At 36.1% G+C, this 27,373-nt stretch overlaps 1 protein-coding gene across 2 annotated transcripts in view; it reads left to right on the top strand.

Annotated features, from left to right (window-relative positions):
• The window catches only part of INPP4B (inositol polyphosphate-4-phosphatase type II B), a 910,680-nt gene that overhangs the window by 402,598 nt on the left and 480,709 nt on the right, over positions 1–27,373 (top strand). The window lies entirely within an intron of this gene.

Genomic DNA, 27,373 nt, shown 5'->3' with positions numbered 1-27,373 from the left:
AGAGAGTTTTCAACATTCATCTTTGTAAAACCTTGTGTTCCAAAATTTTTCCCTTCCCTCCCCCCTACTTCCTCTCTTAGACATCATCTAATCTAATATTTGTTAAACATGTACAATTCTTCAATACATATTTCCACAATTATCATGCTGCATAAGAAAAATCAGATCAAAAAGAAAAAAAAGATAAATAAAACAAAAAGCAAGGAAAAAACAACAAAAAAGTGAAAATACTATGTTGTGCTTCACACTCAGCCCTCACATTCTCTCTCTAGATACAGATGGCTCTTTCCATCACAAGATCATTGGAACTGACCTGAATCACCTTGTTGAAAAAGAGTCAAGTCCATCAGAATTGATCATCATATAATCTTGTTGTTGCTGTGTAAAACTCATGCTTTTTTTAATCCTTTATATTCCATGTGCCAACAATTATATTATTTTCATATGATTCGTGATAGAGGTGGAGAGGGGAGAGTTGGGGGTGTGGACCACCTTGTGTATACAATGTGCTTCATCCTATGACTCTATGTAGTACAAAGAGAATCTAATAAGCAAGTACAGTGATTTAAAATATATATAGTGTATATGTACTTCATTTCTTTGTAGATTCTGGTCATCATGTTCTAGGGCTTTTTGCTCCCTGGGTATTCTACCTTGTATTCCTTGTATACTTGGGTTTTCTTCCCTTTCATACTTCTCAGATTCTTCAGAAGATTTCTTCCTTATTCTAAGGAATAATTGACCAATGATTGATTAATGTGTACTTTCCAAAAGATGTTCACGTTTTCCATAAAAAATATATGTAAAATCAAACTCTAGTTTGTTTTTTGACCTTCAATTGTTTAAATTTAAATGAAATTTAAATGTTTAAATGAAAAAAAAATGATAGTAAATTTCACTGAGGTAAAACAGAAAAAGGACAGAAAAATTAGCACTTTCTAGATTTTTAAAATCACACCATATAAGCACATTAAGTCCAGTCTTCTTTATTTGGATTTTGTTTATATTAATGCATTGAAGTACTAAATTAAGATTTCTCAAGATGAAAAAGGGAAAAAAAAGTCTGCTTTTGCCTCAATTGTTTAGATGTTCCTGATGGAAGATTATGAGGGGAGGTGGATTGTGAATAATATGATTAATTTCACCAATTTTTCACTGTCCTTTGCTTATAAAAATCAGTCTAAATTAGCATTAAAGTTTATTTTCAACAGAATTAACAATGATGGAGTTTTTTCTTAAAGTAGCCTATCAATTTCAATAGATTTATGATGGAGAGAGCTATCTGCATCCAGAGAGAGAACTATAGAAGACTGTGAATGAAAGCATAGTATTTTAATCTTTTGGTTGTTGCTTGTTTGCTTGGTGTTTTTCTCACTTTTTCCCCTTTTTATCTTATTTTTCTCATACATTGTGACAAATATGAAAATATGTTTAGAAGATTTGCTAATGTTTAACCTGAATTGAATTGCTTGCTCTTTAGGGAAGGAAGGGAGAAAAATTTGAAACACAAGGTTTTGCAAAGGTAAATCTTGAAAACTATCTTTGCAGGTATTTGGGAAAATAAAAGGCTACAATAAAAATAAAAATAAAATAATACTCATTTGAAGTAAACACATATCCACATTCACACACACACACACACACATATATATATATTATATATATATATATACACACACATATACATATATACACACACACATATATATGTAAAATATATATATAACATATACATACACACACACACACACACACACATATATATATGCATGTATAAAGTTACCTTGCCAAATGGAAAGATTGTGGAAAAAGTACTTGTTACATGAAGTTTTATATAAATAATTCTTTGCTCCATCCTGACTTGAAATTCTTGCTCAAATTAATAATCCAAGATTTCTCATGACTTTGGAGAAGTCAGAAAATAAGTCCAATAAATGCCTCTCCAATGAACCATAGACTTTTGAGAGTAAAAATGACATGAAAGATAATTTAGTCCTATCATTTGTTACAAATGAGGAAACTGAGGCTCAAATTATTTCACCAAATTAAAATCACAGAATCTCAGAGTTGCAAAGACCCTGGGAGGCCATCTAATCTAACTGATGCTTGAAAACCCAGCATGAAGTCTAACAAGCTCATCTGGCATATGCTTAAAAAGGGGAAACCCACTGAGTCCCTAGACAGCCTTCGCTAGACCCAGTTTGGAATTGCTCAAGCTATTAAATTGTTTTGCTTTTTATCAAGCTTAAATTTACCTCTTTACAACTCTGGCTAATTGTTCCTAGTTTCACCCTTTGGATCCAAGTAGAACAAGCCCAACACATCTTCTATGAAAACCCTTCAAGTGTTTGAAGATGGTCTTCATGTTCTAAACATCCTAGTCCTTGAACTGATCCTTATTAACCCAAAAGAGATGTGAGACATGCACAATTAGAGAAGCTACCTCAAATGTTCATAGGGACTATATGTGTCTGAGCTGTGGCAGAGAGTTCCAAGCAAACCAAGTATTAGTTTGATCTACCACAATCGGACACACTTGACTCTATCACAGTTATGTCATTTTGGTCCTCATTTTGGTATGAACAACAACAATCATCTAGTACTCTTTCTATGATAAAGTATTTTGTCTCTAGACCAGATTCCAAAGTGTATTGTAGTCTTATGATTTATATAGGGGCTCTATATTTTCATTGTCATGTGTCAGAAACTAAGAGAGTTGGAGCCACCATGATCTTTTCCCTAAGACACCAAGGTGGAATTGGAATTGTGCTACTTTTTCTCCATCCTGTGAACAAATTCTTAAGCAGAAGAGTAATGACAGGAATAGGAAAGGAAAAATCAGATTATGTTTAAGAATAACATATAAGAGTGGAAGGGATGGAGACTGAGGACTAGTCTTATATATTTGTTTTAAATCAATGTTAATGACTGACATCTAACAGTATAGGAGACAGGATTAGGAGAAGGGATTTGCCACAAAGGTTTAAAAGCAGGTTTTAAGGAATTTTGGAAAATAGTTGATATGTTATGGTGATTGATAGAGTAAAAGACAAGGGAATGTAATGAATTTTTGAAACTAAGACATATAGATATAAAAGAACTGTTCTAATAAGCTGTGAATTACATTCTGTGGCTGTCTTTCTGCTTGAATCAGCTGCTCATTTATTTAAGTCATGTCTCATCCTCTGTGGCCCCATTTGGAGTTTTCTTGGCAAAGATACTGGAGTGGTTTGTCATTTCCTTTTGCAACTCTTTTTACACTTTAGGATAGTGATGTAAACTCAGTTACTTGGTTAACTGGTTAAGTGACTTGCTCAGGATCACACAGATACTAAGTGTCCAATAAAGGATTTGAACTTGTGAAGATGAATCTTCTTGAGTTTGGTCTAGGTTGTGTAGGTCTGGAATTGTAAAGGTCCGGTCGTCTCTAAGTTGTCCTTGGGGACTGCCGTCTCAACTCAATCCCAGACTATACTACTCTTCCTCCAAAGTGCTGTCCCAACTCTGTCCCAGAGTAGACTAACTCTCCAGACCCAATGCTGCCTTCTTTTATCCTTGCAGAGATTGTAGTGAGAACTCAACGGGGCTTGTGAGAAACACTTCAACCAATGAACTTGCTCCCTCAGAATTCCAAAGGTGTAAACTGCCTTTAAAGGCCCAAACCAAAGGTGTGAATTCTGAGCCAGAGAACTGTCCAGACAACCTGAGTTCTCACCTTACAATCCTAACACTAGGTAATGCTTCAACTGTACCACCTAGCTGCCCTTACTAAATCAGTTATTAATTATGAATAAATCATACTTGTCAATAGTTCATTCATAATTAGATTATCTCTCCTTTATCTATTTTATTGGCCAGTTGTCTTATAGAAGAAATAAATTGTTATCCTGTATTGTTTCATTCTTTTGGCTTTGTTTTTAGTAATTCTTGTTTTTCATCAAGTTGTTAATTTTTATATAATCTTCCAACAGTCTTGCTTGAGTGAGATTTTGTACTTCAATTATGTGTGGTATAAATGTCTCTGTGATAGAGACGAATAATAATAATGGCTCTCATTTGTATAATGTTTTAAGGTTTATGAAGTACTTTTCAACAGATAATTCATTTGAGCCTCACAACAACCATAGGAAATAAGGGTTATTGTTATCTCCATTTTACAGATGAGGAAACAGAGAGATTAAGCAACTTGCTCAGAGTCACTCAGTGGTTCTGAAGCCATATTCAAACTTTGGTGTTCCTCATTCCAGGTCCAGGACTTTAGCTATTTTATCACTTGACAATTTTCCTAAGGAGGAAAAAGTGAAAGAAATACTTGATTTATTAGAGAAGAATAAGGATTCCTAGATAGACCAAAAAGCAGCAGTCCAGAAAAGAAAACCAGTAAGAAAAGTATTCCATGGTGGTGAAGGAGAATCAGAAGAGTACATAAAAGTTTAAGTGATTAGAAGAATGTGATTTCATCCAGTTTCTCTTAACAGAACTGAAAAAAAACAAATAACTCAAGGGGGAGAGACCCCTATGACAGCTATATTTGTTCATTCTTTCTGATCGATGCCTTTTTCACAATTTAGACACATCCATCATAAGTCTTTCTTGTGTTCTTTAGGTTACTTATAATTTTTTATTCTAAGTATGTGGTTATTATTTAGCATTAATAGTATTGATTGGAAAGAAAACTGGTTTTGTGGTCAAAAGACTTGGATAGAAAGCCTAACCCAGCTAACTCAGGATTTATTTGACCATAGGGGAGAAAAAAAGAATAGTGTGATTTTAAAAAGTAAAAGAAGAAAATCAGCCATACAAACTGTCTGAGCCTTTAGAAGAAGACATAGCATCCTAGCTTCCATAAAGCAAACAATGGATTCTTAAATTAGTAGGTCCAACATATACCAGCACTGATTCTATACAGAACAGATGTGGATCATAAAGGCAGCCACATATTGATCAGCTGAGCCAGTTGCCTGATGATTGTTTCTGAGATGCAACAGAGAGCCACCTACTGACCGTTAACTACTACTGCTCATAAAATAGCAAGTTTAGTGAGTTGGAAATGAGACATTGCTTTCTTAGTATCCCAGTTTGGAAGTCAGGAAAGAACTTAGAGCAAACCTGGAATTATCCATCCAAAAGTCATGGCATATGGGCTAACTATCCTTTTAACAGCCTGACTCAGTCCTGGCATATAAACACAGGATGCTATATTCCTTAAACCAATTCTTTTCTCTTATTCCCATGACATTTTCCTACTCTTCCTCAAATACTCCTCAGTTATGTCTCTCCAAGGTGTCCTGCCTTAATCTTAATCCTTCCTCAGCTGTGAGAAGTCTCGGAACAATGAACAAGATTCATCCCTACTTGTTACAAGTACCAACTTTATTGGATAACATCTGAACTGCCTGGCCATTCTCACAGAGGAAGAATACTGGAAAACAGACCCATATATTTGATTTTCACACTTTGGATCCCCTTCTATTGTGTCATAGCAGAAAATGAAGCTATAATTCATAATACCTCCAGAAGTTCTACTCTAGCCAGACAATAGAAGCTCAAACTTAGATGATTCTTAGGTGTTAGGAGTTTGTTTTTTTTAAACTGAGATTGATAAAAGGAATTGTGCACATAAATCTAAAGTAGACTCCCTCTGTACTTGAATATACCAATCATGTGAGTCAGATGAGACTAAATAGAGGAGTTAGTAGAATTCTTTGAGAAGCAAGAGATATTCTCATACATATTTATCAGCCACTTTTCCTGTTTCTATTTGCATATTCTTCTTTCTCCTATGGGTGAAGGGGATCTAGCTGACTTGCATCCATCCACTAAATGACACCTCACCTTACCAGAGCCCCTATCTCTAGGCAAAACTTACTTTCATAAAGGCATTATTCACCCTCAAGTTCATATTTAAGTGTTTCTGTCTTTTTGTTTTGATAACAGCCAGAGTTCTTCCATTTTCCTCTTCTTCCTAATGTTGTTTCCTAGTTCAAAGTGAATAATCTTGCATTTCTCCTCCAATATAACCCCACCTTCTGAAAGGCAAGAGTCAGAGAACAAAAGTGGGGAAAACAGTCTTCATGGCTTACCATTAAGCCAGTTTCCTATGACTTGGTTTCCTTTTAATCTAAGCCAGATTTAAACAAAGTTTGAATCATTGCAGCCTTTGTCTTGTTTAGCATCTTGGCCAAGATAACAAAACTTAAGAACTTTAGGATGTAGTTCACTTCATTCTTCTGATTCTATTTGGTAGATAACTTTTATTACATTCAGTTTCTTGTTCCTTGCCACTACAAAAAGAGCTGCCACAAACATTTTTGCATATGTGGGTCCCTTTACCTCCTTTAAGATCACTTTGGGATACAAGCCCAGAAGAAACTCTGCTAGGTCAAAGGGTATGCACAATTAACCCTTTTGGCACAGTTCCATATTGCTCTCCAGAATGGTTGGATCAGTTCATAACTACACTAATAATGTATTAGTGTCCCAGTTTTCCCACATCCCCTCCAACTTTCATCATTATCTTTTCCTGTCATATTAGCCAATCTGATAGATGTGTAGTGCTATCTCAGAATTGTCTTAATTTACATATCTCTGATCAATAGTGATTTAGAGTATTTTTTTCATATGACTAGAAATGGTTTAAATTTCTTCACCTGAAAATTGTCTGTTCATATCCTCTGACCATTTACCAATTGGAGAATGGCTTCTAATCTTATAAATTTGAGTCAGTTCTCTATATCTTTTAGGAATGAAGCCTTTATCAGAATCCTTGGATATAAACATTTTTCCCAGTTTATTGTTTCCATTAAGGGAACTTTTAAGAGCACAACACAACCATATTATAAGTAAAGAAACTGGTTTTCAGAGATGAGAAATGATTTGCTGAAGGGAGTTTATAGTACTTTAGAAAATCCTGGACTTGGGAAAACTGAGAAAGTAAAATCAAAAACAACTATTAAATGTGACCCTCCCTTCTGGGCAAGACACTACTTTTTTCAGCCTCAACTTCCTTATCTGTCAAATATTTATAATGATAGCATCTATTTTATAGGGTTGCTATTAAAGATCAAATGTAATAATGACAATTTGCAAATCTATAAAAGAATCAGGATCCTGGACTAATATTCTTTCCACTAAACCCCAATTTCCCCTTTTCTTTTATGTATCCTTTCCATATCCTCTCCTCACAGGGGTCTCTCAATTTTTGCTTTCCCCTGGGGCCCATTGTACCCAATATTTCTTTTCCTAAGGGAACCTCTTCTTTCCCTTTCTTCATGCCTCCCCTTTCTGCCTTCTTTCAACATCTTGCCCCCACAATATTCATTATGAAAATGTACTCTAGGTGGTGTCCCTCCTTGTGTTCCTTGGTCATATTCATCTCCCAAAGTCAGAGGACTTTATCAGAAAAGTCTCTAAAATTTCGGATTATTGTTGTTCAATCCAATTCTTCATGACCCCAGATAGGATTTCCTTGGCAAAGATTTTGGAGTACTTTGCCATTTCCTTCCCTAGTGAATTAGACACTTTGAGGTTAAGTGACTTGCCTTGCCTAGAGTCACTCAGCTAGTAAGTGTCTAAAGCCGATTTGAACTCAGGTTTTCCTGACTGTTGTTCCCATGCTCTATCTATTGAGCTACCTAGCTACCTCTACTTTATGATTTGGGGTGGCTTAAATAGATCCAGGCTTCCTATAGGAAAAATTCAATAGAAAGGGCCCTAGATTGGAAGTCAATAAGCCCAACTTGTATATCCTCTCTGAAAATATATCTCATTAAGGAGAAATCAGTAATATTCTCCTAAGATAAGCCATTAAAGTACCTACATAGAGTAAACCTTTTTTCTCACCAGAGGACTATAAAAAAAGTAATCAAAGGGAGAACAGATAAGGATGGGATCAGTGACTCTACAAATAGATGCCTATTTAAATCCCATATTAGAAAATACATTCAGTATAGAGGTTCAAATTGTTTCTTTATGTATTTTTTTTCCTTTAGCAACGTGAGTTCCAGAAAAGACTACATTGGGTAGATGTGGGTGGTCCACTTTTTCCTTTTCTTTATAAGATCATATATTCAGATCTTGGGAGGACCTTCAATAAGAGTGTGCTGGATGCACTTCCTCTTGATGTTCAATTGTTAAATTTTCATTGTGAGCATTTATACCTCAGAAATCAGCTAATGCTATAAATGATGATTTGATTATCATTTCTGTTCATTGTCCTTACTTAAGAAAGTGATGGAGGAAATGCTAAAGATGTCACTTAAAGTTAAAAGTATATCTGAGTTTTTGGAGAGCTGCTTGTTAAATATTTATCAGCAGACTCTTGGTCTTTGGGATTACCTCATTTAATAGAAGAGGAGAGAAGTTAAGAGATGGGTAGCAAGTATGAGAGCCAGGGTTTGACCCAAAGGTCCTCCTTGTACATATTGCCAACCTAGCAGTTTCTCCAATACTCATGTCTCTCACCCAGCTGTGTTTCCTTTTGGGTGATGTCAGAGTCTATTTGTGTTTATCATGGGATTTCTTACCTGCTGTTTCATTGATGAATAACTAGCTATTTCCTTTGCTTTACTCCCAGCACAGATTTGAGGAAGTGACAGCAGAGTGTTGCATTAGGGAGAAAAAGGGACAAGGGAAGCTGTAAATCCCAAAAGGAATCAAGACAGAAATGATTGCACCATAGTAGGTGGTGAGGGGAAGACTTCATTATCTCTCATGTTATGCTCCTTTCAGATACCACAGGGACTTTTTATGGCCTTCTGTAGAGACCTAAAATAAGATTACATGGGGCCCTCATATACATTTAGTTTTAGAACATCATCATAAAGCATCCCAGAGATAAAATTTTTAATTAAATTCTTTATCTTCATTTGAAAAACGTAACTTTCAAAAGGAAATTGACAGGGTATCATCCGAAACCCTAAGATGATACAGTCAATACTAATTAGGACATGAAATGGATCAGTATGTGGAATTCCTTCGGCGTGGTGAATTAAGAGCTTGTGATGTCTACATTAGAAATATCCTAGAGATGCAATTTACAAATCAAAGCTCTTGCCCGACTTTTGCTGCAGCATATGGTGCTTAAGTGAGTGGCAGGGCTTATTGGAGAATGATGGCAAGGGTTCATGGAGATTCTCATCCGTTTTCCACTGCTGACCCAGCAACTCATGTTCCCTTGTTCTGTGTGTGTGTGTGTGTAGAGGGAGAGAGAGAGAGAGAGAGAATAACCAATAGATACATTGAGATTCTTCATGCGGATCTTTGCTTGAAATAGGCACAGGGAGAGCTGCTGTAAATCACAAGCTTCGAATGGGCAGTTTATTTGAATAAGGGTATCAACCAAAACTGTCATCTTAAGTGCAGACAATGGAACCGTGCCCTTAACTCTGCTGCCCTGAAATCACCAGCAAAGGTATTTTAAAATCTCTCTGTATCCAAGGATTTCTATGAAGGAAAGTAAAATGAACTGCTGGCTGGCAGTTTTCTATTCTCCCTGCCACATCTGTGTGATAGCTTAAAAAACGTTTTAAGGCCGAGACCAGGTTGAAAGAAGGATTTATTAAGTAAGAGGGATGCAGAAGGTATTTGCAGGATTTTCTGAACCTCTTTTGTCCCAATAAACCCTTTTCTGTGTATTCCAATTGTGCAAAGGGCCTTGATTGGTGTCAGAGGCAGACTGGTGGATCCAAGGTGCTACATGGTATAGCAGGACAGTTGTAAGTGGTGAGCCTGGTGCTTTTGTTCACAACTTGGGCAATTCCATCCAATTTAAAATACATTTAGCAATTGCCTTGGGTAGATGAGGTATCTGGGGAAGTCACTTCTCTCCTTTGTGCCTCTTTAATTAAAAAAAAAGGGGGAAAAAGAAGCAGCTGGCCTAGATTCAATTCAATTTAGCAAGCATTTATTAAATACCTATGTATTGGAGCATGGACTAGGCACTGGGTACTGCAAGAGAAAATGGAAGAAACCTTTGCTCATGATGAGCTTCCAGAGGTGAACCGTAGGGAAACTTCTATTTCTGAAAGTTTATAGCTTTGGGTTTAAATGAAATATCATAACAACAATATGAATTTTTAGGTAAAATTGAAATTACTAATTGAGAAATTCAGTAGAAATGCTAGGTGGCGCAGTAGATACAGTGCCAGCCCCGGAGTCAGGAAGCTCTTGAGTTCATTTGTGGTCTCATACCTATTAATTGTATGGCACAGGGCAAATCATTAATCTTGTTTGCCTCAGTTTCCTCATCCATAAAATGGGGTGGAGAAGGAAATGCCCCTTTCCTGTAGTTTTGCCAAGAAAACTTCACATGGGTTCTTAAAAAATCAGACGTGACTGAAATGACTAAATAACATTTACTCTGTTCAGTGGCTAGCAAAAATCTGCTGATTCCCTAATCATGATTGTTTGCCAATATGAAATCCTGTTTCCTGGTTACTATTCCCCATACACTTATGCCTGTTTAGCTCAACCTTCCTGCTCCCCAATCCTTGTACCTTCCTATTTTTTTTTATCACTTTAATATATGATATAATATTCCCATTCTAGATTCTTCTCATACTCTTTTCATCTTCTTGTATTCAAAGAAATCTTATTTCTCCTTCAAGATATCACACTTCTTTCTATCCTCTCCAAGGCTCCTTCCTTGTCCTTTTGCCATTCCTGACCTGTCTGCCTCAGCTGGGGGACACGCCTTTATCCAATTCCTTTATTGTCCTATTCTTGAACCATTGAACATGATAGAAAAAAAAAATCATGCAGTGGAGCTTGAGCTAGATCTGTCAACATATCTGTTAGCCTACTTCAGAAAGGGTCTCATTGTTTAATGGAAATCCTTTGATTTATCTCTGATTGAATTTTTATTTTGTCCACAGCAGTGCTGATTACTTCTTTTTCCATACTTCTTAATACAGGGGAGATTCAACCTACTTTTTCCTCTACACTACTGCTTCTAGATCTTCCCTTTGTCACACCCTGCCAATCACTTACAAGTAACCAAGCCGTTTTTCCTTTTTTTCAGCATTTGGCTCATCCTATCCCAGACAGCAATATTGTATTCTTGGTGACGTTTTCTCCAATGTCAAGCATCCATGATTTAAGAATAATGCAGGGAAAAGGGATGTGCAAAAGATTCAAGAGTGGAGGATAAGACCTTGATGAACTGATTAACTCTAGAGACAAAGGGGCCGATAGGTAGTTCAGTGGTTAAAGTGCCAGGTCTGGAGTCAGGAGGACCTGAGTTCAAATTTGGCCTCACACATTTACCATCTATGTGACTCTGGGCAAGTCACTTAACCCTATTTGGCTCAGTTTCCTCATCTATAGAATGAGCCAGAAAAGGAAATGGCCAACGACTCCAATATCTTTGTCCAGAAGAACCCAAAAGGGGTCATGAGGAGTTGTTCACAATTGCAACGACTTAACACAACAATAAAGTCAAAGGAGAGAAAATGAAGTCAAAAGACAAGTGATATTGGAAGGGCAGGAAAGCAGAGAGGAATTGAAATTCACAGTGAAAATAAAGCGCAGGTTTAGGAAGAGTAAAACATGAGAGAGGATAAATAGAGCTATTTCTTGAAGGAGATGAAGAAATGGGATTAAATTGATAACTTGATCACATCATCTTCTGATATTCTCTTCCACCCCCAACCCTATACCGTCTTGTTTGTTATAGCATTTGCTCTCAAGCATTTCCCAGGCTGAGATCATCATGAGCTTCTCTTCTCTACTCCCACAATTCACAACTTAATATTTACCAATTTGCCTTTGACCTAGGGTCAAAGAGTGAATTAACCCTACACTAATCCTAGCCTAAACTAACCCTAGCCCTCCATTAATTTCTCTGATCCCATCCCTTCTTATTTCTTCCAAGAAGTAAGTCATCAGTCTTCCTCAACCTACCTAGTACTCTCCCCTTCCCTCCCCCTGAGCTTCCTTTCTGTCTGCAAAAATGTTTATAGCTGTCATAGTCTTATGCGTGTGTGCTCACACACATTCTCTCATTCCTACCATACCCTTAAACAATCATCTTCCATCTCTTCTGTTTAACTTCAGTTTCACTGACTGTACCTCCTTATCATCTTATCACCTAAAGTACTTACACATTGACTCCTGATCATGCACTCTCCTCAAACCTTCCTTTTGTGGTAACAAGGAGTTTTTTTTATAACTAAATCTCAGCCTTTATCCTTCTTGAATTTTTTTTCAGCTTTTGCTGTTGTTGCTATCTCTCCTCTGACCCACTGCTCTACTGAACCTGCTCTCTCTAAAGTTATAAAATATTTCTTACTTAAGCTAGTCTTTTTCCTGATCTCATCATTTCTGTCTAAAAAGCTTTTGGTATTAAGTTGTCTCTCTCTTGAAGAGTCTTTCCTTAGCTGGCTTCTGAGATAATTTTCTGTCCTGTTTCTCCTTCTGCTCATCGGTGTCATTAATCACTTTTGCTTGTCTACTATAATTCAGTATTCTTTGAAACTTAAGAATGTTCCAAGACTCTACATTATTTCTCTACATTCTCATCAACAGTAGGTCCCAGGCTAAGCTACAAGTGGATGTTTGGAATGGACTTAGAGTTTGTGTAAATAACAATCATTTCTGTTTTGACCTGAAATACTGAGAGTCTTTCCCTCCCAGAATTAATTTGTTAGTTTTTTTTTTAATCTATTTTGATTAGTTGATAGAGACTTTGATTTGCCTCTATTTTTACTAGACTTAATCACGGAATAGGTGTGGCTTCAATCAAACTGAGACCCTATTGAAAATCTTAGCTCAAAAAAGGCTAACCTCTTCCATTTCATTTGACCATTCCATTGGCCACTGAACCCAGAGTCTCTGGAGGGGAAAGTGAAGCAGGTGACCTTGCACAGACCTCCCTCACTTAAATCCAATTCATTTGTATGTCATGGTTCTCTTTAAGAATGAAGGACAAACAACTCTTGATAAACTCATTCTTTTTCATAATTATTCTATGTAGAATACTCATATTTACAAATTGAGTCATAATTCCTCTCTTAAACTCCAACCTAACTTCTCTAGGTACTGCTAAATATTCCAGCAATCCAGACTGAATTGAGTTTTTCCCATCTAAATACAACTCATCTATAATAATCTTTGTTTCTGTTGCAGCTCCCAGCATCCTCAGTTGCATATTTGAATCTTAGGGGTCATATTTTACTTTTCCCTTTCACATTCCTAATCTTTCCTCCATCCCCCACTGTAAATGTCCTGTCGTCTCTTCAATTAGAATCCTTCTCTGGGAGGAGATCTGTAAAATCTTTTCCTCTGTGCGCAGGTTTCTTGGGAGCTCTGAATCTTCTCCAGCTCTTGTCCTTCCAGACTATTCTCCTTCCAGCCTGCCATCCCAATTCTGTCCCAGACTAGACTACTCTCCAGACCCAATGCTGCCCTCTTTTATCCTTGAAGAGATTGTAGTGAGAACTCAACTGGGCCTGGGAAAATCAACCAATGAACTTGCTCCTTTTAAAGGTTGTGTAAACTCCTTTTCAGAAGTTCAAAGGTGTAAACTCCCCCTAAAGGCCGGAACTAAAGGTGTGAATTCTGAGCTAGAGAATTGCCCAGACAACCTGAGTTCTCACCTTGTAATCCTAACACCCCACCATGTGAAACCAGTTGACTTCCACAAAATCTCTCACATCTATTTTCTTCTTCCTTCACACTTGCCTGGATCCTTGACTTCTTATTCATCTCTTTGTTCCCAGTCTCTTTCCTCTCAAATCCATTCTCTACATAGCTACCAAAATATTCTTTTTAAAGCACAGCTTTGACCAGATCATTCAATTATTCAAATTCCTTTAGGAACTCTTTACTGCAACTAGAATAAAATAAACTCTCTTAAGACAGGCAATGAAATCATTCCAACTGGCTTTAACCTACTTTTTGAGTCACATGTGCTAGTTACCCTCAACAGCCTCCATGTTTTAACCTTAATAGACGACTTGCTATCCCTTTAACTCAATTTCTCTTTAAAACTTTCATGTATTTGTGAAGCTACCTATTCCTCATGCACCAAATATACTTCCTCCTTATCTCTGTCTGTCAGAATTCTTATCTTACAAGATTTTACTTACATACTAATCTGTTTTTTTTTAAGCTTTCCCTAATTCCATCCATCTCTCAATTCCCTACTGAAACTGTTCTTTTTCTTCTAAAACATGCCAAAGGAACAATTTTTAGACTGTCCTTTAATTCTAATATAGTATGTTGGAGATGCCCCCTTTGTTCCAATCGATTCTGACTTTGTATTATACTTGTCTGTCTCCAGTAGAATGTGAACCTTCTGGTCATGAATTCTTTAATTTTAATCTTTTAAAAAGATCTTTAAAAATTTTTAAAAATAATTTTTTAAATAATTTTTTTATCTTTGTACTGCCGGAAAATTATCTTGCCAATAATGAGTATTTAATAAATATTTTGAATAGAATTTTAAAAATATGTTACAATTCACATAAACACAAATTTATTATGTGCCTATAATGTGTAAGATATTATCTAAGATAATAGATATACAAAGACAAAAAATATTCAGTCTCCACTTTAATGATCATGTGGTGTAGTTTGGGGAATAAGAGACATGTACAAAATTAAACTTACAAGGTAGATTATGATAAGAACAAAGTAGGAATATAGATAAAGTACTGTAAAAAGGTTTGAGGAGGGAAAGCTCACTTTCAGCTAGAAAAAGCAGGGAAAGCTTAAAGGAAGAGTCTTTATAGACCACTTTTAAAGTTTTGGATAGTATTTTACATGCATTATCTCATTTGATCTTCACAATAACCCTTTAAGGAATAGATATTATTATTATTATTGTTTTCATTTTAAAGAAATTTCAAAGAATTTCAAAGATAACAAGCTATCTGAGGTTACACAACCAGTATCTATCTAAAACAGATTCCAATATAGTAGTCTGATGACCAGACCATATTTTCCCCTTGTATTTGCACATATAATGGAAGGGAGAACTTTCAGTTGGTAGGGATGTGAAGATACTATGGCTACAGAAAGGGGAATTACTTGCATAAATGATTGAATGCATGAAAAATGTTTATTTAGGCATCTACTAAGAGCAGAGGACTATGCTAAATGCCTACGGTTAAGAATGTAAAAGTAAGACAGCTTCTAATCTCAAGGAACTCACATTGTACCTGAGGGATAACAAGTTTCAGCTGGGAGTCCAATGGAAAGACCCATGGTCCTTCAGGTATAGCAATAAGACTGTTAGGTTCTTACTAAGTGCTAAGTTGGTACTTAACAATTCTCTAGCTCAGAATTCACATCTTTAGTTCATATATTTAAAAGGAGTTTACACCTTTAGTCTTCTGAAAGGAGTTTACATTTTTAAAGGAGTTTACACCTTTGGAATACCCACAAGCCCATTCTCTGGGAGGATAAAAGGAGAAGTCTGAAAAGTCAGTCTGGATTGAGTCAAAGAGAAGACATCTCGTGGATTCGCAAGTCCAGCAATCCCACACTTTTGGAGGGGAAGGCTCCAGAAGCCTCCCAAGAAACCTGCTCACAGAGAAAAGGATTATACAGAAAAAAAACCCTCCTCCCAGAGAAGGATTACAATTGAGAGACAATCAGAACTTTACATAAGACAAATGGTAATACATCTAAAACCCTGCCATTTTCTGATTTTGAAACATTTGGTGGTTGGGCCTTTGGATAAAAATATTTTTCTGGATCTTCAATAGTTTGGGCTTCAGGTGAGGGACTGCTTACCTGTAAAGGCAACTGTCAAATCTAATTTCCTAAGGGTTATGACCTTGGCTGTAGTAGCCAGGCTAGAAGTAGAGCTGATAGGCTAGAGTAACGATTGCTATGGAGACTTTTGTAGTTATATTTTATTAAATTGACAATTGTTCAGCATTTGTTAGTTCTGGTGCTAGAAATGGTGGTTTCCTTTTCTATTGGGATTCCTCACTTGGATAATTCCTCACTATGGGCAATGGACTGGTTTGGGGAAACTGATATTCTTGAAATGCTTATTTGCAGAATTCTGGACAGCTTCTATCTTGGGGGGGTCATGAATGGAGAAGGTTGTTTCATTTGTTCCATACCACCTGCTTAATCTCCTTCAGAATATTTTACTGAAACCATTGGAAGGTGGAGATGGTAAAATGAGATTGGGCAACATTTTATAGCTTAGTTTGACTGGGATATAGAAAATTGAAATGGGATTGGAGTTAAATAAAGATTTAAAAGTACAAAGGAGTCTCGAATAGCCGGTGAATCAGTTTGTCATTTACCCTATATATAGAATAATATAGGTTGATAAAAGGATAGTTAGTCATGCTTTTTGCAGATTGTTTTAGTAGGTATGGGGAGGATGAATTAGAGCTGGGAATGGATTCATAGGGAACAAGTAGGTAAATGATTGAGGGGTAAAGAGGACATGAACTTGGGTGATAATTGAGTAAATAGGGAGACTATAGGAGGTGGATACCAATTAGATATGTAGAATAAGAGAAAAGTTAGAGTTCAAGATATCAGCCTCTGGTAACTAGGATCAACATCAGTAGAAAAATTCATAGTAAGGATAGATTTTGGGAATAAATATGATGAATATGATTTGTTCTTGAAGTACTGACAGGACATTTGGATAGTGTCCAACAAAAAAAAATTACAGGCTGAAGGGAGGGGGTAAAGAAGGTAAAACTTAAAATCAAGAAGAAGGAATGATGTGATATGAGATATCAGAAGCAGTGGGAAATGCAGGAATCAGGGATCTAAGTGATAGGGTAAGATATATCATGGCAAGCTTGATCAGCATTTTGAGTGAATGACAGAAAAGACCTTAAGGGCATGTTTCTTTATGACTGTTTCATTATATTCCAAAGGTCTTCTGAAGCTTAAATTTGGAATTCAAGTTCCGTTTGAAACTACTTATACTTCATGTCCAGTGAGCTTTATTGTAGACCTAGATTCTTCTGGGATCCACAGGAGTAGGGATTACTACCAATAGTAAAAGTATACTGTAATTAAAAAAAAAGAAGACAGGGATATCAGCAATACACCAGGAAATTGAAATCTGCTTCTAATTAGCCATATAACCTTGATACATGTTGTTTCATATTCTTTGAGCCTTCATTTTTTAATAGTAAAGAAGGGGCTGAATGAGGTCTGCTCTAAGGTCTCTTTCAAACTTTATGTTCCCACAATCTCAAGGAACCCACTTACTGTGAGAACCTTGACTGGCAACTTCTTAAACAGCACCAGTTAAAATAATTATTCAAAAGAGTTCCCTATTATGATGCTTTCTATTATTGCATTTTTGAGAAATGTTAGTTTTATTTAAAAATTATTGCTTCGGTGGTTTAACAACTATTTATACTCACTGGAAGAGGGGTTTTATTTGTGAATGGGGATGTATAATTAACGCCAAAGAGAGTTATTGTTTTTTTGGAAGCTACGAGAAAATAATTCCTTTGTTCTTGTAGGATACTATGCATAGACAGAAGTAATTTTTTTAAAAGTCTATTTTCTCGTTCATTGATTCTTTGAAGATTCTTGGAGTATTTATGCCTCTTAAAAGCTACGCTCCTTTACTACTCCCTTCAAAAAGAAAAAAAAATCCCAAGCAAATCTTCAGATCTGATTTTGAGAGGAGCCTGGGTAGCAGAATCCTGATAAGTAAGAGAAGACTTTAGAAATGGAAATATGACTTTATAAAGTTATCTGCCAGAGGTTCATAAATCTAGAACTCACAAGTACCTGAGAGCACATATATTTCATCTTCTTCATTTAGCTGAGAAATACCAAGGCCAGAAGCCAGAGGAGGGGAGTGTCACACAGTTGGTATCTGAATAGACCTTCTTGACTTTACATTGAGAGCCCGATTCATTCTGTCATACTGACTCCGTGAAATGAGGTAAAGTTTTCTATTGACTCCCTTTGCAAATAGGTTTAGTTTTAGTAGAAAAAAATAACTGAAGTAAAGACTGGATTATATTTAGAAGCAAAGGAAAAGAAAGCATCCCCTATGTCTTTTTCTTCCTTTACTCCCTGCCTCCCCTACACTAAAGGAATAAGAAAAAAAGCAAGAATGCTTTTGTCAGGTAATTCTATCCAGTGATTTAAGGCAATCCATCTCCAAAGGACTACTATGAAAGAAAAATCAGATGGAAGCAAGCAGAACCAGCTACTAAATAGCAATGTCTGACACGATAGCAGAGTTTCCTAATTTTTTCTTCTGGTCATATTTGCCTTTTGGCCCTTGGGTGAAACCTATGGAACCCTTCTCAGAATAGTAGTTTTAAATACATAAAATACATAGCCACAAAACTAACCAATTATATCAAAATACAATTAAATTTTATTTTTACTTCATATTCCCCAAATTGAGAATTTCTGGACTAGAGTGTTCCTATGCCTATCAAACTTCAGCCCTACAAAGGATCATGGGATATAGAGCTAAGAGAGAATTTAGAGATCACTTGCTTTTGTGAGGGCTCTTACCTCCTTAATCAATAACTAAGCAAATATCTACAGGGGTAAATTGACTTGGCCAGGATTGCACAGCTAGGAAGCAGCCAAACTGGGATCTGAACACGTGCTGTCTGAATATATTGCCTTTCTTTGTTATCCTTGACAACTCATTACTCAGTTTCCATATTTAGAAGTTTTTTTTTCCTTTCACTGAGATAATTTTTTTTAAAATTTTATTGATGGTATAAATTAGAATATTGTACACTTTTCCTCACTAGCACAATGGTTATTTGGGGTAAAGACTTCATATTGGGTAAGAGGGCCCTAGTATTGGATTTATGTAAGACTGAGGTGCTTCTAGAATCAGGGCCATCTCTATGTAGAGGACATACTGTAGTTCCATAAAATCACCAATAGAACCATTCTTGTCCTAAATATTTTGGTAAGGTGAAATTTGGTTAAAATAATGAATGAGTGTAAAAGACAGTGGTGTAGTGAATTACTCTGGAAATTGAATTATGGTAAGAGGAGGCTTGGGGGCTACTTTTTTTTGGCTGGAACATGTGGAGGGACCCTAACTGTACTCTATTGCATTCTTTCAGCCTCTTCCAACTTCTCATTCTTACTCCCTTTTAGGATGGACTTCTGAAGCCATCCCTTAGGTAGATAAGTCAGGTTCAAAGTAAGTGGTTTGTCAAAGGTGCTGTCATAGGAAACATATATCATCATGAAGTCATCTAATACCAGAAGGCCAGCCCTCAGTCAGATGAGAAGTCCCAAGGCCATGAGAGACAAGGGGAGAACACATCATTCTCTGGGCCACATTCCTGGAACTTGAGAAGACACGAATATATATCAAAAATAGTATATTTTCTCTGTGAAATTCTGACAAAGCTACAGGCCCCTCTTACATGTCACAAATTTACCTGGTTCTTATTCAATAAGATAATAAAAATAACAACAGAGTTTACTGATAGCAGTCAGGCTTGACTTACCTGCTGAGGAAATCTGGTTTACTTCCCCCTTATATCTGTTAATGCATGTCCACCTCCGTTTCCATAATGATGATATGAAACAGCAACCGAATTTTTGACACATTCACAATAATAATAATAATAGAGACAACAATAATAATTATCCACACTATATTATGATGTTGTCTATAGTTATTATTATAATGATTATAAATAAAGGTAATTCTAAATTATATATAAAATTATAAACATTATAACTATAGATTATTATACATATTACAAATATTATAAAACTGCAAATATAATAAAGTGTTAAAAATAATTAAAGATACTACTACTATTATTACTACTACTACTTCTTACTATTACAGATAACTAATGCCTATTATATACCAGGAATTGTGCTAAGAACTTAACATATTTCATTTGATCTTCCTGGTTTTTTTTGTTTTTTTTGTTTTTTGTTTTTTCTGAGGCTGGGGTTAAGTGACTTGCCCAGGGTCACACAGCTAAGAAGTGTTAAGTGTCTGAGACTAGATTTGAACTCGGGTCCTCCTGAATTCAGGGCTGGTGCTCTATCCACTGCGCCACCTCTAGCTGCCCCCTCATTTGATCTTCCTAATAATTCTGGAAGGTGGGTACTATCTCTATCCCATTTTTTAGAATAGAAAACAGAGATAAACAGACATTAAATAATGTGCCCAGGAAAGCACAACTAATAAGCTTCTGAGATCAGATTCAAATTCAGGGCCAGCTTCCTCCATCCTCTGCCCCCAAGTACAAAGCTTTGATACTCCTGCAGAATCTTCTGCTCACAGGGACATCAAAATCCTAGTTTCTAGCAGCCTTTATACCATCTGCCCAAGTCCTCCTAAAGCATTGGGCCACTTAGCTCTATTGATTTTGTTGTATAGCTGAATCTAAGTATACCTAATGTTCAGTTTGAGCAACTTGAAAAAGCATCAAACAAGTCTTTGTGAAATGTGGAATTCTAGGGAAGACACACAGATCATAGACGATGTGGATCCTATCCTCATGTAATTTAGTAGGAACGTGGGGCATTATACAAATAAGTATAACCCCACCCCCATTTCCCAACATCCCCCAAATTCTTAAGATAATTGTAGAAAAAAAAGGTACTTTCTAATAAAATTTAAACTTTACAAAATACTTTATGAATTTCACTTGAAATAACCCCTTTGGGATATAAATAAAGTGTGATTATCCCCACTTTCTAGATGAGGAAATAGAAAGTTCTGAAGTGAGTTGACCAGATCATATAGCTCTTAAATATAGAATTTGAACCCAGGTTTTCTAAGTCCCTTTTCTAAGATCATTTTTACTATTTACTTGCTTTAATCACTGTCTTCCACTGTCTGAATTGGAGACCCTTCATTATGAACAGTAAACGAATGAGTGAGCAAATAAAAAAAGCCTTTATTAATTACCTATGATGTGCCTGACACTGTGCTAGGCATTGGGAACTTCAATTATAAAAGCAAAGTTGCCCCTATCTTGAAAGAGTTTTAATTTTAATAAGAGAAGAAAATGCATATGAGGGAGTTGTGGCTGCTCTTGGGAAGGAATCTGAACTGAGAAGTCAAAGTGAGTAGAGTCCCAAATCTATTATCATGCTCTTTCCAATAGCAGTGGGAGTATATATTTGATTACTGTTTCCAGACCGAGAGATGGAAATTATAGCGCTTAGTCAATTGGGAACATGTCGTGGCCAAATAACTGGATAGACCCAAGTCTCCTCGTGGATGAATGGATGGAGATGATGTGAAACTTGTTCTGATGTAATAGGTTAGATGATCTTGCCACCAACTCATCCACCAATCCTAGCATTTCAATTATAGGGATGGATTCAGAGCTTAATGCAAACAGTAAAGTCAAAAAGCTCTTACTATGTGTCTAACATGGTGCTAAGTAATGGAGATGCAAAGATTAATGGAGCATATTCCTTTCTCACAATCTGATGAGGGTAAAAACATTAAAAAAAACTGAACTGGAGCTGTGGAAATTACCTGACTTGGGATCATGATAAAGTTTGACAGCTGGCTGAAAATAGACTTAGGAGGGAAGAGAGTTTGATCTTGCAGATGAAGTTTCTGGGTGAGTTTGAAGTTAAGCAGCTTCTGGATGAAGTTGCTGTTGAGTTTCTGGAGATGATGAAGTAGAAAAGTAGCAGGATGGGAAATAACCCTGCTTAAATCTTGGAGACTCTGAAGAGAAGGCTCCAGTGTCCACCCCACATTGCCTCCAATAAGAGGGAGGAAAGGACCTCAGGGAGAGGGGAAGTAGGTCCCTCCTTTCAAGAAACTTACATCCAACCTGGGAAGGGCAATAAAACATTTATACTGTAAGTATAGCATGGATTGCTTCAAGGTCAGGGAATTTATATTTTCAACCTTAGACTTCTCTTGTACTTTTAAGAAGAGCAAGTACCTTAGCATCTCACCAATGTTGTTGCCATAACCTGTAAAGGATGGTCTTCTGTGACCCAGTTCCAATTAGTCACTTACAGTCAGATCAGCTCTTCCACAGAAATATTGACTTCAAAAGGTATGATCACAACTGAACAAATTTGCTCTCTCAAGCACAATGGGATGCATAATCCCCATGCCCTTTTTTGTACCACCTTAATTTCTCTGGAGGAAGGGGGTTCATCACTTGTCTCACTTCCTACAGAGAAGTTATCACTTCCAAATTCCTTCAGATGAGCAGAAAGGAGGGAAGAGATCATGATAAAACTTTAGGCAAAAGTTAATTCATTCATTGAATTTCATTAAATCAAATTTAATTAAATTTCTATATAGACAGGATTTCAATCAATAGAGATAAGAATAAAAGATATACCAAGCAAAGGAAATACTGCGATTGAACAATTCAGTATGTCTGTCAGTCATTGAGCATTTATTAAGTTCCTATTATGTACCATTACTGTTAAAAAATGGGAGATACATGGAAAGGTAAAAGACGTTCCCTATCTAAAGGGGAGACTACATGAAACAATTGGCTCCTAACAAGTTATATCGAGGTCAGATTGAAAATAATTTGTCGAAGCAAGATGTATTTATAGGGCATAGTGAGTTTCAATTTGGCTGGAATATAGTGTATGTTACTGTAAAATAAAGCTTGAAAGGAATAGAAACAAAATTGTTCAGGGTCTTGATCGTTTTGAGTATAGAGGGACATGATCAAATCTGCCCAGAAGGAGGAGTATTCTGGCTATGATAGATTGGAAGAAAGAGACAGGGGAAGTAGGAAGATTGATTAGGAGGCTATTGTAATATTCCAGGCAGGTGATAATGAGAGTCTGCACGATGGGAGCAGCTGTGGAAATAAAGAGAAGGGAGGATGGATATGACAGATATTGCAAAAGTTTTTTTTTTTTTTTCCTTACAACAAACCTTGGACAAACTGCTGTGTTTATTGAAAAGGTAAAATCAGAAAAAAATTGCAGTTTCAAATAAGGATAAATAATGATAATGCCCAAGATAAAAGGGGAACAGTTTTGAGGAGAAAAAGTCATTTTAGTTGTAGACATGTTGACTTTGAGGTGCTAGGGAGACATATGTTGGGAACAAAAACCAATCCAGAGAATTAAGTTTCTCTCTGACACAAAGGTTCTGCATAAACAGAGACTATGTCAGGAACTGCCATATTGCTATACTAAGAAGTTCCAACATTCTTTGGACTGCTTTTTGAGAAGGTGAGTAGGTATGAGTAGGTAGTGATAGATGAAAAAGAAAGAAAAAAGGAAAGAAGAAAAGAAAATCAATAAAGTGTCAAACATTTAAAAAGTACAAGGTTAGGGGCAACTAGATGCCCAGTGGATAGAGCACCAGCCTTAAAGTTAGGAAGACCTGAGTTCAAATCTTCCCTCAGACACTTAACACTTCCTAGCTGGTACCAGAGTAGTTTACCATTGTCTTCTTCAATTTATTTTATAGAAGAGGAAAGAGAGGCAAATGGGTAAATGACTTACCCAGGGACACACAGTTAGCAAGTGTCTGAGACAGGATTTTGATCTCATAAAGATGAATCATCCTCATTCCTAGATCATTGCTTTATCCATTGTACCATTTAGCTGACAACTTACATGACTAGGCTATACATTTTTGGGTAAAAGAGACAAAATTCAAACCTGGCAATTCTAACTTAAAGTCTACTGTCTTTGCTAGACAGTCAAACTTTTTTTTTTTTAAAGCAAAACAGTCCATGTGAACTAAGGATGATGCCTGAGAGCCATGTGTGTGATGTAAATTCAGTACAAGATCATGACCACTGTTATATTTTTTTCTGGGAGTAAAATTATTACTAGGATGGAGTGACTGAGACATTTCCTTCAGGATACTGAAATTTAGAGCAACTTAGAGCATCTGCACTGTTACAGAAATGACTGAACATAGTACTTAGTAAGAATGATTGGTTAAAAAAAAAGTTAACAGTCCTCTTCTAGCCCCAGATAAGTTCTTCCATGGACCACCATTCCACCATCCTCTCCCTTAGTCCCACTCCTTGTACCCGCAGTCTACTGAGTAGTGACCTCAGGGTGCCCTAATGTCTTTATGTGAGGGGTGTGGTGCTTCATGGCCTCTTCCCCACCCTTCCCTTGGGATGATGTCTCAGGATCTTTCTTCTACAGGACTGTATTGTCCATGACACTTAAATTGTTTGTTGATTGATATGAAACTCTGGCAGATCTAAAACATGATGTAGAACAGTATAGAACTTTGTGGTACATTTTTATGGTGGTAGGCAATTTTCCTGGAAGAGGAAGGAGCAAAGATTTCTGGCTGAGATATTTCACCTACATCATGTCCTTAAACCTTACCTCCTAAAGGATTTTACTGATACCTTGAAACTGCCTACACATGCCTTGCCTTTGGGAATCCCACCTCCTTTAAGATTTCCCCTGAATGATGTGTCATTTTGGAATGTCTCCAACCTGTTGGAAACCAAAACTCTGAATTCGGTTTGTTAGCTTTGAAACCCTGCTTTTAATGGCAAGATTCTGGTAACAGTCACTCTGAGCCTCTATTTCTGCATCAAAAAAGCCAAGATGGATGGATGGAATAATACTGGCAAAGGGAATTCGAGTAGCATTCTTCTTTTGAGATTGGAATTATATGGAGTGTTTGAGAAACAGGTGGAAAAGGAATGACAAATGTGAGAGCTTTGTCCATTCCCACCTCTTCTTAGATTTTTAAAATCCTTCTAGCTAGGATACAATTCTTCATCTACAGATAAGGAAATGGAACCTCAGGGTCATATAGCCATTAAGGGGTAAAGGAAGGTTCTTTCCTATACAAAGTTAGTGCTTTACCCACTGTGCCACCCAGCTGATGTCTAGCTCATCCAGTTAATTTTAAAAGAACATGTATCATAAATGGTGGAATAAAGCCAGGTTGCTCCTCGAGCAATCCCCTTTTCCCTCAAAAACCACATGAAACCAAGACTCTGAATAGAATCTGCAAACAACAGAGCTTATGAAGAGACAGTATGAAACATTTTTCCAGCTCAAGATAAATTGGAAGGACTTCAATAAAGGTCATTCTCTTTGGGGTGAAAGGGATGCTTAGACCAGTTCAGACAGTGTCTGGGAAAGCCAATGGGAGAGTCTTAATCACAGCTCATAAAGGATTTTAAAAATCTAAGAAGAGGTGGGAGAAAAATTGGGGGTGGGTGGGATAAGGTATGTAAGAGAAAGTTAATAGCTTAGAAAAGGAAAACAATCCTTAAAAAATACAATTGGCCAAATGCAAAATCAATTCACTGAATAAAACAAAACTTGGAAAGTAAAATTAGTCAAATGAAAAAGGAGATATAAAAGCTAACTGCAGAAAATTTTACATAAAAACTACAACCAAACAAATGGAAACTGGCTCTGGGACATCAAAAAGAATGAAAAAAATGGGGAAAATGGAAAATATTTCATTGGAAAATCATCTGACTTGGAAAATAGATCTAGAAGATTATGTCTTCTGGAATTAAATTATTTGAATACCTGAAAGCCACAATAAAAAAAGATCCTGAATTGCATTCTTTAAGAGATCATGAAGGAAAACTGTCCTGATATATTTAAACTAGAGGGCAAAATTGTCATTGAAAGAATTCATCAATCATTTTCTCAAAAGCATCCCCCAAGGAAAACTCCAAGAAATATTGTTGCAAAACTCCAGAACTATAAACTCAAGGAAAAATAAAATTCTATAGGCTACCAGAAACAAAACAAAACAAGTATTAAGGTACCACAGCCGGGATTACCCAAGATTTGGCATCTTCTACAATAACAGATTGGACAGCCTGCAATACTATAATCTGGAAGGCAAAGAATTTTGGATTGTAATCAAAGAATCAACTATCGAGCAAGACTGCACATCATCTTTCAGGGGAGATGATGGATCTTCAATAAAGTAAGGGATTTTGAATCGTTTCTATTGAAAAGACCAGAACTAAACAGAAAATTTGATCTATAAATACAAAACTTGAGAGAAGCATAAAAGGGTAAATAGCAAAGAAAAATCATTGTTTAAAAGTTTAAAAGTTTACATCTCTACATGGAAAGATGGTATCTGTAACTGTTGAGAATTGTATTTTTTTATTAGGACAGTTAGAAGGGACATACATAGACAAAGGATGTGGGTATAACTTGATTCTGATGTGAAGTTATAAAAAAGATATTAAGGGATGGAAAAAGGATTGTGCTGGGAGGAGAAGAGAGATGAAATGGGGTAAATTAGATCACATAATAAAGCACAAAAGACAAGATAACATTGTCTGAAGTTTGATCTCATCAGGTTTGACTCAAAAGAGGAAATTATGTATTCACTCAGTAGGGTATATAAATTTAATTCAGAAGAGAAAGCGGAAAGAAAAGGGAGGCTCTGAATAGAAGGGAGGACAAACGGTAGAAGGAATGAGTAAAAGAAGGAAGCACAGGGTCAGAAACAAAATATTAGTGAAGAGGGTCTAGTGAGAGGGGAAAAAGTATATCTAAGGGAGAATATAAGATCAAGGAAAATACACAGATAGTAATCATAACTGTTAATGTAAATGGGATGAATTTTCCCCTAAAACAGAACCAAATAGCAGAGAAGACTAAAACCAGAATTCTAATAATATGTTATTTAAAAGAACATATAAAAAAGATACACAGAGTAAGGGTAAAAAGCCGGAGCAGAATATGTTATGCTTCAGCTGAATATAAAAACAATTCTGACCTCAGACAAAGCAAAAGCAAAAATAGATCTGATTAAAAGAGAAAAAGAAGCTATATCTTATTAAAAGGTACCATAGACAATGAAGTAATATCAGTACTAGAGGCACCAAGTGGTACAGCAGCCAAATTCTTAGAAAAGTTATATTGATTACAAGAACACATAACAAAACTATACTATTGAGAGATTTCAACCTTCCCCTCTGAGAATTAGGTAAATCAAACAACAAAATAAACAAGAAAAAAATTAAGAAGTTTAATAGAATCTTAGAAAACTTAGATATGATGGTCCTTTGGAGAAAATCAAATAGGGATAAAAAGAAATATCTTTTCCTCAATGGTACATAGCACTTACATAAAAATTGACCATGTCAAACAACAAATCATAGAAATAATCAATTTCATTTAAGAGAATTAAAATAATGAGACAATATCCCAAAGCATATGAGATAATTCTCAGGGGAAATTTTATATCTCTAAATAGTTATATGAATACAATTAAGAAGATCAGTGAATTGAGCATGCAACTAAAAAAGTTAGAAAAAGAATAAATTAAAAACTCCCAATTAAATACAAAATTAGGAATTCTGAAACTCAAAGAATAGATTAATAAAATTGAAAGTAAGAAAACTATTTAGCTAACATAAAATTAAGAGTTGTTTTTTATTTTTTAAAAAATCAAAATAGATAAATTAACTTAATTTGACTAGAAAAAGAAAAAAAGAAAACC

This window comes from Sminthopsis crassicaudata, chromosome 6 (genome assembly GCF_048593235.1).
Source record: "Sminthopsis crassicaudata isolate SCR6 chromosome 6, ASM4859323v1, whole genome shotgun sequence".
Classification (NCBI taxonomy): Eukaryota; Metazoa; Chordata; class Mammalia; order Dasyuromorphia; family Dasyuridae; genus Sminthopsis; species Sminthopsis crassicaudata.
This window is presented reverse-complemented; position numbering and strand designations above follow the sequence as displayed.